Source organism: Bufo bufo, chromosome 1 (assembly GCF_905171765.1).
Source record: "Bufo bufo chromosome 1, aBufBuf1.1, whole genome shotgun sequence".
Classification (NCBI taxonomy): domain Eukaryota; kingdom Metazoa; phylum Chordata; class Amphibia; order Anura; family Bufonidae; genus Bufo; species Bufo bufo.
The window spans coordinates 202,702,634-202,715,667 of NC_053389.1; the positions used below are offsets into that span (position 1 = coordinate 202,702,634).

The window sequence follows — 13,034 nt, forward strand, 5'->3', positions numbered from 1 at the left end:
AACTTTTATTTGTCCAGATCCTCCTCTTGCGAGTGCCCAGTGTGATGCTTCACTATGAAGTGCTCTCTGCTCTCTGCATTGAGCTGCTTCACCACTTCTCCTTTCAGCTCTGAGTGACAGATGTACTATGATCCTGGTTGGATGCTACAGCTGTCAGTCAAGGCAGAGGGAGAGGTTGTGAAGCAGCTCAATGGGATTTCATAGTGAAGCTTTGCCGCTTTGCCACTTCCAAGAACCGAATCTGGAAAAATAAAACTACACATTCATACTCCTGATGAGTAAAAAAAACTAAAAAGGTACCGCTCTCCCTAGCCCTAAATAATGCTGTCAGCAGTTTAGCATGATCAAAAGTTCTGCAATATTCCCTTTAAGGTGTCCTTGTCATAAGACAAAGGCATTTTAAACATGGCCATGCTTAAAATGTCCATAAAGGGCTGAAGCATCTTTTCACTCTCACCATCTTGTTGGCAACGGTAGACAAACTGTTACTTTAAGAATAATAAATGCTACAGTAACTGTCAGAAACAGTGAGGAAAAATCCTAGCAAGCTCATTAAAAAAAGAAAACGTAGGGCTTATTTTTAAGTATTCTGCTCCGTTATAGGAGCCAAACAACAAAATAATGGAAGTGCCAGATCTAGCGCATAACTAACGCAAAATGGTGATAAACAGACCTCAAGCAGTACGTTTTTGTCCACTGTTTTTGACAGAATCTGCTACAGAAGCCAATAGCTTCTAAATGTGTTGCTTTTTCCATGCATTTTATTTTACTCTTTCACCACTGGGGCCTGCATAGACCTTCAGCGATACAGCTACCAGAACCAGATATTGGTGGTTGCATATTGTTTATGGCCTTCTGTTGTAAAATACTTAGAAAAACATTGTGAGGAGAGCCCTGAATTATTAGTGCAGGGATGGAACCTGTCCCTCTAAAAATAAAAACACCCATTTACCTATCCGTGGGTCTTCTGCTGTCCTATGTCCGCTTCTGGTCCATGTAAGATGAAAAAGCAGCTTGGTCCCATCACTGCTGTGGCCAATCACAGCAACTTGAAAGCTACTTCAAAGCAGTGGTGTACCATTCAAGCTACTGTGACCACTGAAGCCTGTGACTGACTGCAGTGGTTATAGCACTAAGCCTTTTCTTGGTCCTTCGTGGACCAGAAGCATCCAAGAACGTGGCAGTTGGTTAGGACCCCAGGGGTTGTCATCTCCAAAGCCAGACAACACCTTTAAGTTATACAACACTCATATCACTTATCCGTCAACTGCTTCTAGTCCACATTCAACAGAAAATGATACATAATTCCAATATGGATGACATATTCAATACCTGTAGTGCCAGTTGGATCAGCACAGTAGCCAGTAACCAGTTGGTAAGCGCCAGCCTTTACATAACTTTGGCGTATCCAGTGCCAGTCTAAATGTCAGCCAGCTTCCTTACAGGCTTACATTTAGAACATTTTGTACGCCTAAAACAGGTGTAAAAAATTATCAATGAGTGGGGCTTGCTGGCCTGACCCCTTCCCCGCCCACACCATGCCCACTTTTTTAGACCTGGCAGGAGCATGGAAGAGTCGCAGACTGCGGCACAAATAACCTTTGTATCAAAATCTGTGCCAAAGATACGACTAATATAGGCATATTTTTAGATAGTAAATGACCCCCAAAGTGTCTTGACATTATATTCTAACTGTTGCCAAATATCAGATTTTCCATGCCCTGGTAGTAATAAAAATAACAAAAGTGTTCTGCGTCCCCTAACGGCTAGGAGTTACCCAGCTTACAATCTTACTGGGTCAGCTCTGTATAAGTCCTAAAATGAGTGTTTCAGTCACTGTTTCACATATGGTGTAAACTTGGACCTTGAAACACACATTTAGCATATTTGAAAAACTCAGGAATAGCAGAACATTAAAAGTATACAAATCACCTGCCAGTGGCATAGAAATAAAAAAAAGTAAAAAAAAAAAAGACTGGTTCAACTCTACATACTTCATGGTTTTTATAACAATTTCTTAACTGGTGTGGGCCTAGACTGTTTGGTTGGCAGTGCCATGGGCAATTCTGCTTGGTGTGCCCAGGGAGCACTAATGAATGTACCTTTCTCACTGCAGCATGAAATCAGGTGTATGCACCTGCCCTACATACTCCATGAACTCTCACATTATCCTCCACTCCCAGTTACTCCATAATCCTCATCTTTTTTTAATGAGGACAAACCTCTACAACTCGTCTGCTTACTTTTACCCAGCACCCTTTTGCAATACCGGCTAAGGAGTTCTTTTTAGTTTTGTACAGCCTGTCTTCCAGGTTAAAAATATTTTTGAAAGGAGCATTACCTACCATAATATTAAAACCCCCAAAGGGTAAAGTGAATACTATTGATAATGGCACTTGTTAAGAAGTGGTATATAGTAGACAGCAAGTGAGCAGTCAGCTCTATAAGTTGATGTGTTGGAAGTAGGACGTGTAATGCTCTGATTGAATTTGACAAGTGCACCTGTTCACCGAGGAAATATCTTACAGAGGAAACCTTAAAATCATGTTTTCATTTACATTATGTGGACACATTGCTTGGCCAGCAGAAGAGTTGGTGTCAGGGTGCACCATAGGAAAAAGGCAAGCCATAGATGGCAGTACAATGCACTGCCCAATATTTGGCTTGTATACCTTGGGCTCTGAGATTCATGTTGGTGTTACTTTGACACATATCAGCTACCTAACCCTTGCTGCAGACCAAGTACACCCCTTCACAGCAACCGTGACCTTTTTTAGCCAAATAATGCACCCTGCAACAATCATAATGGTCTGAGGAACATAATAGAGAGTTCAAGGTATTGTCTTCCAAATTTCCAAGATCTCAATTAGAGATGAGCGAATTTTTTAAAAATGTTATTCACCGTTTTTTTTATTTTTTATTTGGTTCGATCCGGATATACAGTACATACTAAAAGTTTGGACACACCTTCTCATTCAAAGAGTTTTCTTTATTTTCATGACTTCACACTGAAGGCATCAAAACTATGAATTAACACATGTGGAATTATATACATAACAAACAAGTGTGAAACAACTGAAAATATGTAATATTCTAGGTTCTTCAAAGTAGCCACCTTTTGCTTTGATTACTGCTTTGCACACTCTTGGCATTCTCTTGATGAGCTTCAAGAGGTAGTCCTCTGAAATGGTTTTCACTTCACAGGTGTGCCCTGTCAGGTTTAATAAGTGGGATTTCTTGCCTTATAAATGGGGTTGGGACCATCAGTTGCGTTGAGGAGAAGTCAGGTGGATACACAGCTGATAGTCCTACTGAATAGACTGTTAGAATTTGTATTATGGCAAGAAAAAAGCAGCTAAGTAAAGAACAACGAATGGCCATCATTACTTTAAAAAATTAAGGTCAGTCAGTCAGCCGAAAAATTGGGAAAACTTTGAAAGTAAGGGCTATTTGACCATGAAGGAGAGTGATGGGTTGCTGCGCCAGATGACCCGGCCTCCACAGTCACCGGACCTGAACCCAATCGAGATGGTTTGGGGTGAGCTGGACCGCAGAGTGAAGGCAAAAGGGCCAACAAGTGCTAAGCATCTCTGGGAACTCCTTCAAGACTGTTGGAAGACCATTTCAGGTGACTACCTCTTGAAGCTCATCAAGAGAATACCAAGAGTGTGCAAAGCAGTAATCAAAGCAAAAGGTGGCTACTTTGAAGAACCTAGAATATGACATATTTTCAGTTGTTTCACACTTGTTTGTTATGTATATAATTCCACATGTGTTAATTCATAGATTTGATGCCTTCATAGTCATGAAAATAAAGAAAACTCTTTGAATGAGAAGGTGTGTCCAAACTGCTATTTCCTGGCTGCAGAGAGCTTTTATAGTGGTGTAGAACACTGTGCCTTGCAGTAACACGCATAGGGAGTCTGCTTTGGTAGTGAAATAATACTGTGAGTTCGTATGACATGCAGATGACAGGCGTCGCTCTTAGAATCACTGCATACTTATTTGGGCAGTCACGGGCCAAAACGGACCACATAACTCAAGTATGAACTCACACTTACAGGTCGATGTTAGTGCCAAGAAGAAGCGCACTCCTTTTACACTGTCGTCAGCTGATTCCACATAGATGTCCACAGAACCTGTTCTATTAAACGCTTATACAAGTAGAGCCCCCCAACAGAGTGGAGAGGGTGTCAGCAGCAAGTTTGTGTTGACGTCACTGATTATTTTGCCCTTCCTCTGATCCGTCAGAACAAAAATCTACAAAAACGGATCCTGTTTGTTGAGCAGCCGCCTTCACACTGTCAGCATTTGGTCAGTAATCCATCAGTATTTCTAATGCCCCAAAAAAACAGGAGTGGATCTAAAACAGAGATACACGTGAATGGAATATTTGCATGTCTTCTGTCTTTTGTACCCACTTGTGATTTTGGCTAACAAATCATAAGCCAATTCTGATGGGACCATACAGGCCTTACAGCTACTACAAAGAGAGAATCCATTGTGAGTCTCCTTTTTCTTTCCTTCTGACAGATCAGAAGAAGGGTCAAATAAATAATGATGTCAGACAAGCCAAAAAGGCTAAATTGTGGATCAGTCATGAAGTGGGGAGTGTGGGAACAGCAGGAGAAGTCCACAGAGTGGCCTAATGACATAGTGGTGAGGTGGAAGCAGCATGAGGAGATCACAGTGGCCCAATGACAGAGTCTGGAGGTGGTGGCAGCATCAGGAGGCAACCTAGTGGCACAATGACAGAGTGTGGAGGTGGTGTCAGCATTAGGAGGCCACAGAGTGGCACAATGACAGAGTGTTGAGGTGGCAGCAGCATGAGGATGCCACAGAGTGGCAAGGTGACATAGTGTGGATGTGGCAGCAGCATGAGGAGACCAAAGAGTGGCAAGATGAGATAGTGTGGAGGTAACATCCGCATGAGGAGACCACAGAGTGGCAAGGTGACATAGTGTGGAGGTGGCAGCAGCATGAAGAGACCACAGAGTGACACAGTGATAGAGTGTGGAGGTGGCAGCAGCATCAGGAGGCCCCAGAGTGGCAAGGTGACATAGTGTGGAGGCGGCATCAGCATTAGGAGACCACAGAGTGGCAAGATGACATAGTGTGTAGGTGGGTGGCAATACCAGTACCAGCTGAAGATGGTGGGTGAAAGAAGGATCATTTGGCATCAGATGTGTGGCATCAGGCGGGTGGCAGCATCAGAATAGTAGCTGAGGCAGGTAGCCAGAAGAAACAGGTCTTTTTTGTCAAAGTGTTGGTGTGGAGCCATGGATGATCTAGTCTGATGCATCAGGCATTGGTGGGTGGAAATCCTGGCTGATCCATGCTTGATTCTTCTTGACAAAGGTCAGTCTCTCCACATTTTGGATGGACAGGCGAGTTCTTCTTGGGGTAACTATGGCCCCCGACGCACTAAAGACCCACTCTGATGCTACACTATTGACCAGGCAGGATAGCTTTTCCAGGGCAAACTCTGCCAGTTGCAGCCACAAATCCAGTTTGGCTTCCCAGTAGTCCAGCGGATCTTCAATGACAGCTGGCAGGGTGCACTCCAAGTATGCAACCACCTGCTGGTTCAGGCTCTGCTATACATCTAGCTGCTAGTGAGTAGTTTCTTCACTATGCTGGTGAAGAAATCTGCTCATCAGCGACTAAAGACTCAGGCATCTGCTGATGGAGCTGGTACTGCTCCTGCCACCCCACCCCTCCCCAGCAGCCATGGCAGTGGATCGTGAGTGCAGAGGGCCTCCCCGGTCAGACCTGCGAGAGGATGGACGATGGCACAGATAGGCAGCAGCCAACTGACTACATAGGATGTCTCTATAATCCTTCAGTTTGTCCTCCCTCTCAGCGGGTGTAAAAAAGGCCCCCATTTTGGACTGGTAGCAAGGGTCCAACAAGATGGAGAGCCAGAAGTCATCCCTCTGCCGAATGGTGACAATTCGGCTATAACTACGCAAGCAAATGAGAATGCATCGGGCCATTTGTGCAAGTGACTCAGAGGGACTCCTTGCCTCCATCTCCACTGCATACTGCCACGGTGTCTCTGCCTTATCTTCTTTATCGCCCTGTAGCTCCTCTGTCTGCTCCTGCTTTTCCTCTCCTGTCAATTGTGAACAAAAACCACCCATTTTGCTACACATTGCTTGAGCTCCAATGTCCTCCTCCTCCAGTTCAGCCCCCACAGGGCTCATGTGGCTGTGAGATCTAGGTGCCACTTCTCCAGTCCCCTGGCCAGCCAGATTTTCCAGCATCTGTTCCAGGACATGAAGCAGTTAAATGACGTTGTTCATCCCGTAGTCCTGGCGAATGACAAATAATGTGCCCTCCTCAAAGGGCCTGAGCAAACAGCAGGTGTCACGCATGACTGACATCGAAGTTACACAGGGGAGTACACCTGTCTGCTTGGATCATCAAGAAATCATTTATGGCCTTTCTCTGTTTATATTGTCGGTCCAACATATGGAGGGTGGAATTCCAATGGGTGGAAACATCGCATATCAGCCTATGTTGGGGGATGCCGTTCTGCCGCTGCAGCTCAAGGAGGGTGTGCTTTGCGGAGTACGAGTGGCTGAAGTGCATGCATAGTTTCCTGGCCATTTTTAGGATGTCTTGCAGATGGGTCGAAGACTTTAGGAACTGCTTGACAACCAGATTGAACATGTGTGCCTCCTTGACACAGCGCCGACACCATGTTCTTCCCGATGTCGGTCACCATGGCTCCGATTTTCAGTTGTCGTGGGGAAAGCCAGAAATCGATTTCTTGATGAAAGACACTGAGCACTTCCTCCCCTGTGTTACTCCATTCTCCCAGGCAAACGTGGTGCAGAACAGCGTGACACTTCTGTGTCCTGCACCACATGTTGTATGCTGGAGGGGCACTGTGAATTGTCCCTGCAGTGGAGGCTGAGGACACGATGGAGGATGAGGAGGCAGAGGCAGACATTTTCGCAGGACCAACGGCGTGAGAACGTGGAGGCAGAAGCGGCATCACCTGGCCAAGTTGCTGGTGTAGCTATGCAGGAACCACATTCACCCAGTTGACCGTAAAGGACATGCATTGTCCCTGACCTTAGTTACAGCTCCACACTTCGGCGCTGCTGTGCACTTTGGCAGACACCGACAGGCTCAAGGACTGGCCCACCTTCTGTTCTACATGTGTGTGCTCCAACAGGCCGCGCTCCAAGCCCCAGCACGGACCCGACAGACTTGAAAAAGGAGTGTACCAACTCCGAAACGCGTTGTCTATCATCAATAAAAGACCCCCTTATCTATCCACCGAGGTCGTGTTTTTGCGCCGGAAGGTATCAATTGGTGCACCACACCAGTGCACCATCAATCTTTTTCTGTTTGCAATATATATCACTCCTCTGGAGCTTAGGCTACTCCACCGACGAGGACTGAGAAGATACCGGCTGCACCGACCCCTTGTTCTCACGAGTGTTGTGCCTACGTATGCACAACACCAGAAGGTGAGCATAATTTTCGATGTTTTGATTTCATATCTTTAATTGAACCTATTACCCTATGAGCGCCTTCCTATCTTTTTTCGCCACTATCGTCGTTCTACATGTGTGTGCAGGGCTGGTATTGCCTTTTTGGCAAAGAAATGTTGGCTTGGGACTCTCCACCTCGGCTCGGAACAAGCCATCAGTTCTCTGAAAGGTGGAGTACACCGCTTGGAAAGGGAGGTACTGCAGCTCCAGAAACTTGAACAGGAGCACATTCAGCTTCTGTGGAGCTGGATGAGTGCACGCATACTATTGTCTCTTGGCAATCGCTTTGTGATCGATTGCTGATGGAATGACTGACAAGGAGTAGGAGAGCAGGAGCATAAGGACCAGCATATGATGGAAAGGACAGACAGCTCCCTTTGGCTGAGGTGGTGGAGCCTTGACTGCCTGAAACTGCTTGCGTGCCACTGGGTGATGCAGCAGTTGCTCCGGCAGGCTGGACCACCACATGGGAGCCACGGTTCTCCCAGGCTACTTTATGGTGATGCTGCATATGTTGATGCAGGGCCGTGGTGCCAACATTGACACCCTGGCCACGCTTCACCTTCTGCCCACAGATTCTGCAAATAGCCATGTTCACCTCCTCCGGTGGCTTAACAAAAAACTGCCTCACCACAGAGTAGGTGATTTTACTGCCAACACTCCGCACTGATTGACTGCTACCACCGTTGCCTCCGTGAACCCATGCACCGCTACTTCCCGGGGAGGTAGGCTCCGGTGAAGCGGGTGGTCTACTCCGGGCACGTTTGGCTCCCAACCTCCCACTGCTGCCACCCTGCTGACTCCTGGCCATGCTACCGACTTGCTGGCTCCACCGCTGGCTCACGGGCAAGCTGCCACCCTCTTCTTCGGATGATGATGACACCTCTTTGTCACTCGGCTCCCAAGTGCGATCAGCTACATCATCATCATCAAGTACTATCTGCACGTCACTGATGTCCTCCTTAACCATCTCTGGGTCAGGAGCCTGACCGATTGCTACACCAGCTCCCACGCCTCTCTCCTCATCTCTATTTGAGGTTCAGGACATCTGGGGGCACAGGGCTTGCTCCTGGGCTATGCCAACTAAGCGTTGCGTCAGAGGAACCTACCGACACTTGATTGTGGGTGTCTAATGTCACTTGGGACGAAGTGGATGACCGAGTCAACCATTCAAGAACCGCTGGGTTGCTGGTCAAGATACGACCGCTAGATGACACCAGGAGCTCAGGCCTCTCGCTGTGACCCCTGCTGCCACACCCCCTTACTCTGCTGCAACCTCTGCCTCTGCTAGAAACATTTAGGCCACTTTTTTGTGCCACTAATACACACCAAAAAGGGCTTTAGAATATATAACTGCACTGCTGAACGGCAAATAGGGTCAAATTTTTTTACCACTAATTTGGGGTGAGTACCTGCTGCTGATCTGACCATCTAAATCATTATAGGCGAGGGCCTGCTGCTGAGTTGACCATCTAAAACATTAGGGGTGAGGGCCTGCTGCTGAGCTGACCATCAAAAAAATTATGGTTGAGGGTCTGCTGGTGAGCTGACTCTCTAAAACATTAGGGTTGACGGCCTGCTGCTGATCTGACCATGTAAAAAATTATGAGCGAGGGCCTGCTGCTGAGCTGACCATCAAAAAAATTATGGTTGAGGGCCTGCTGCTGAGCTGACCCTCTAAAACAGAGGCACAGAGGGGTCATTGAGGACGCTGACATGGTCTGCTACGTTCTCCTTTACTATCTTCCAAAATGTTTCCCTCCTTGTGACAGTAGGCCGCACATCAGGGTAAGGGTGCTGGCGGGGTGTCATGAAACTGTCCCAGGCCTTGGAGACTGTTGCCCTGCCTCTGTTGGAACTGCTGTGTGTTCCCCTCGTCTCCTTTGCTCGGTTGCCCAAGGAACTACGTACTCTGCCGCCAGTATTGTCAGCTGGAAATTTTTGGAGCAATTTTTCCACAAGGACCTTCTGGTATTGCACCATTTTGCTAGTCCTCTCCACCACAAGAATGAGAGATGAGAAGTTCTGTTTTTAGAGGGGGTCAAGAAGGGTGAACAACCAGTAATCGGTGTTGGCACCAACAGACAAGACTTTGCTGTCCTCATCAGGAGGATGACTCTAAATCTCCTCATCCTCTTCCTCCTCTTCTGCACATCCACACTGAACAGATGGAATAAACCTGCTATGGGTACTACCCTCTTTAGGGGAGTCAAATGTCTCCTGCTCCTCCTCATCATCCAATTTGCGCTGAGAAGACGAAATGAGGGCGGTCTGGCTATCACCCTGTGTACTGTCTTCCCCCATTTCCACCTCTTCCACATACAAAGCGTCCGCCTTCATTATGAGCAGCGAGCGTTTCAGTAGACACGGAAGTGGGATGGTTACGCAGTTAATAGCGGCATCGCCGCTCACCATATGTATTGATTCTTCAAAGTTGCGTAAAACCTCACAGAGGTCAGACATCCATGCACACTCATCGCTTGTGAAGAGCCGAAGCTGACTGGAAAGGCGACAACCATGTTGCAGCTGGTATTCCACTACTGCCCTCTGCTGCTTACAAAGCCTGGCCAACATGTGGAACGTGGAATTCCAGCGCGTGCTCATGTGGTGCAACAGTCGGTGAGCTGGCAATTACAAGCGCTGCTGCAGCGCTGCCAGACTGGCGGCAGCTGTAGATGACTTTTGGAAATGGGCACACACGCGGCGCATCTTCACCAATAGTTCAGGCAAATTGGGGTAGGTTTTGAGAAACCTCTGAACCACTAAGTTTAACACGTGGGCTAGGCACGGTATGTGTATGAGCTCCAAAGCTGCCACCAAGTTACAGCCATTATCAGACACAACCATGTCTGGTTGTAGATTGAGTGGTGAGAGCCACAGCTCAGTCTGGTCCCTTATACCCTGCCAGAGGTCTGCGGCGGTGTGCTGTTAGTCACCTAAGTAAATAAGTTTCTGCACGGCCTGTTGTCGCTTCCCCACTGCAGTGCTACACTGCTTCCAGCTACTGATTGATTGATGACTGGTGCTGCAAGATGACAATTCAGAGGTGGAAGTGGAGGAGGAGGAGGAGAATGGGGGGGGGGGGGTTGCACCCACTAATGTAGGTGGTGGTGTAAATTCTTGTGGAAGTAGGGCCCGCAATCCTTGACATCGGTAGCACCTGTGCCATCCCAGGGTATGACTCGCTCCCGGTCTCCACAATGTTCACCCAGTGTGCCGTCAGGGAAATGTAGCGTCCCTGGCCACAAGCACTTGTCCATGTGTCAGTCGTCAATTGGACCTTCCCAATAACTGCGTTTGTCAGGGCACGGGTGATGTTATGGGACACATGCTGGTGTAAGGCGGGGACGGCACATTGGGCAAAACAGTAGAGGCTGGGGACTGAGTAACGAGGGACGGCCACCACCATCAGGCTGTGGAAAACCTCAGTGCCTAAATGGCAACATTTCCAGAGCCAGTAATTTGGAAAGGTGCACATTGAGTTTTATGGCCTGTGGGTGGGTGGCTGGGTATTTGCGCTTTCGTTTAAAGGCCTGGGGTATGGACATCTGTACGCTGCGCTGGGACACAGAAGTGGATGTGCTAGCTGCTTGCGAAAGTCCAGGTGCAGGGCGGGAGGCATCCGGGCCTGCATCTTGGACAGCGGATTGTCCAGCACATAACACAGGGGAAGAAGAGGCAATGGTGTGACCCACAGACACTGATTGTGGACCCAGGCGTTCGGCCCACCTATTAGGGTACTTTGATGCCATGTGGCGGATCATGCTGGTGGTGATGAGGTTGCTAGTGTTCACGCCCCTGCTCATTTTGGTATGGCACAGGTTGCAAATAACAATTCTTTTATAGTACGCACTTTCCTCAAAAAAGCACCAAACTGTGGAACATCTACCCCTTGGCAAGGGAGATTTCCGCAAGGGGTGCTCCGGGGAACAGTTGTGGGCCTGTTAGGTGTGGCCCGCCTTCTCCCTTTTGCCACCCTACTGCCTCTTCCAGCCTTTTGCGATGTTACGAATCACTCCCCCTTTGTACTGCTGTTCTCGCTCGGCTTGCCACCTTCCCAGGTTGGGTCAGTGATTTCATCGTCCACCACCTCCTCTTCCACTTCCTCACTCTAGTCATCCTTCTGACTTGTTGACCTAACAACAATCTCACTTATTGACAAATGTGTCTCGTCTTCATCATCAACGTCTTGACACACTAATTGCAGTTGACTTATTGGCAACTGTGTCTTATCATCATCATCCACCTTGTGAAACACTAATTGCCGTTCCCCACCGCCATCTTCTTCTGACTGTGGTTGCTCAAGAGTTTGGGTATCAGGGCACAAGATCTCCTCATGTCCCTCTTCAAGAGGGCTTGGCGATAGGCCCAAATTAAGGAATGGCGCTGAAAAGAGCTCCTTGAAATATCCGAGTGTGGGATCACTTGTTGGCAAAGACTCTCCATGGTGGGAGGTAGGAGGACCAGGGCGAGGATTCTGTTGACCAGACTCTTGGCTACTGAGACTGAACTTTGTGGAAGACAGGGTGGTGCTTAACGGACTGGAAGCATTATCTGCTGCAATCCAACTGACCACCTGCTCACACTGGTTTGACTTCGAGAGTGGTGTCCTGGGCTGCCCTGCAAACTGGGACATGAAGCTAGGTATAAAGTGTATGCGCAAATAAATTACAGTCAATGTCACTGATATTTGGGATGCAGAAACGTTATACAGGAGAGGTACCACAGGTAATGACGCTGCTGTCAACAGCGGCTAAGAAAAAATTACAGTCAATGTCACAGATATTTGGGATGCTAAAACATTATACAGGTGATGTAGCGTAGATAATTTCACTGTCCGCAGCGTCTACGGAAAAAGTAGACTGGATGTCACATATATTTTTAGTATGCGCACACGTTAAACAGGAGATGTATCGCAGATAATGTCGCTGTCTGCAGTGTCTACAGAAAAAGTACACTGGATGTCACAGATATTTTTAGTATGCGCACACGTTAAACATGAGATGTAGCGCAAATAATGTCGCTGTCCGCAGCGTCTACGGAAAAGGTAAACTGGATGACAGATATTTTTAGGCTGCACACACGTTACACAGGAGATGTAGCGCAGATAATGTTGCTGTCTGCAGCGGCCAAACAATTGCAAGCTATTTAGCTCAGGTTGCGCTAAAAATATATATTGCTGCCAGATACAATAGTCCTTAAAAGGACTTTTGGGTCTCTAACAATTGCATTCAATTTACCACAGGTTGCGCTAATAATATTTATTGCTGCCAGATACAACAATAGTCCTTAAAAGGACTTTTGGTTCTCTAACACCAACCTTGCCTAACAAAAAAATTCAATTCAATTCCCTACACTATCTGTCCCTTCTACAGCACAGCTCTCTGACGCGTTCCGGCCAGCCAATCACTGAAATGCCAGTAACCAACATGGCTACGCATTACAGTGAGTGGCAGTACTCACCTGCACATTTATTGGCTGTGTAGCAGCCAACTAATGTGCGGGGAGGAGACTCGAGCATCGCGC

The 13,034-nt window shown here is 47.5% G+C and overlaps 1 protein-coding gene across 1 annotated transcript in view; it reads left to right on the forward strand.

Moving 5' to 3' along the window:
• Positions 1–13,034, forward strand: part of LOC120986918 (netrin-1-like) — a 147,593-nt gene that overhangs the window by 114,444 nt on the left and 20,115 nt on the right. The gene's annotated exons all lie outside the window — the stretch shown is intronic.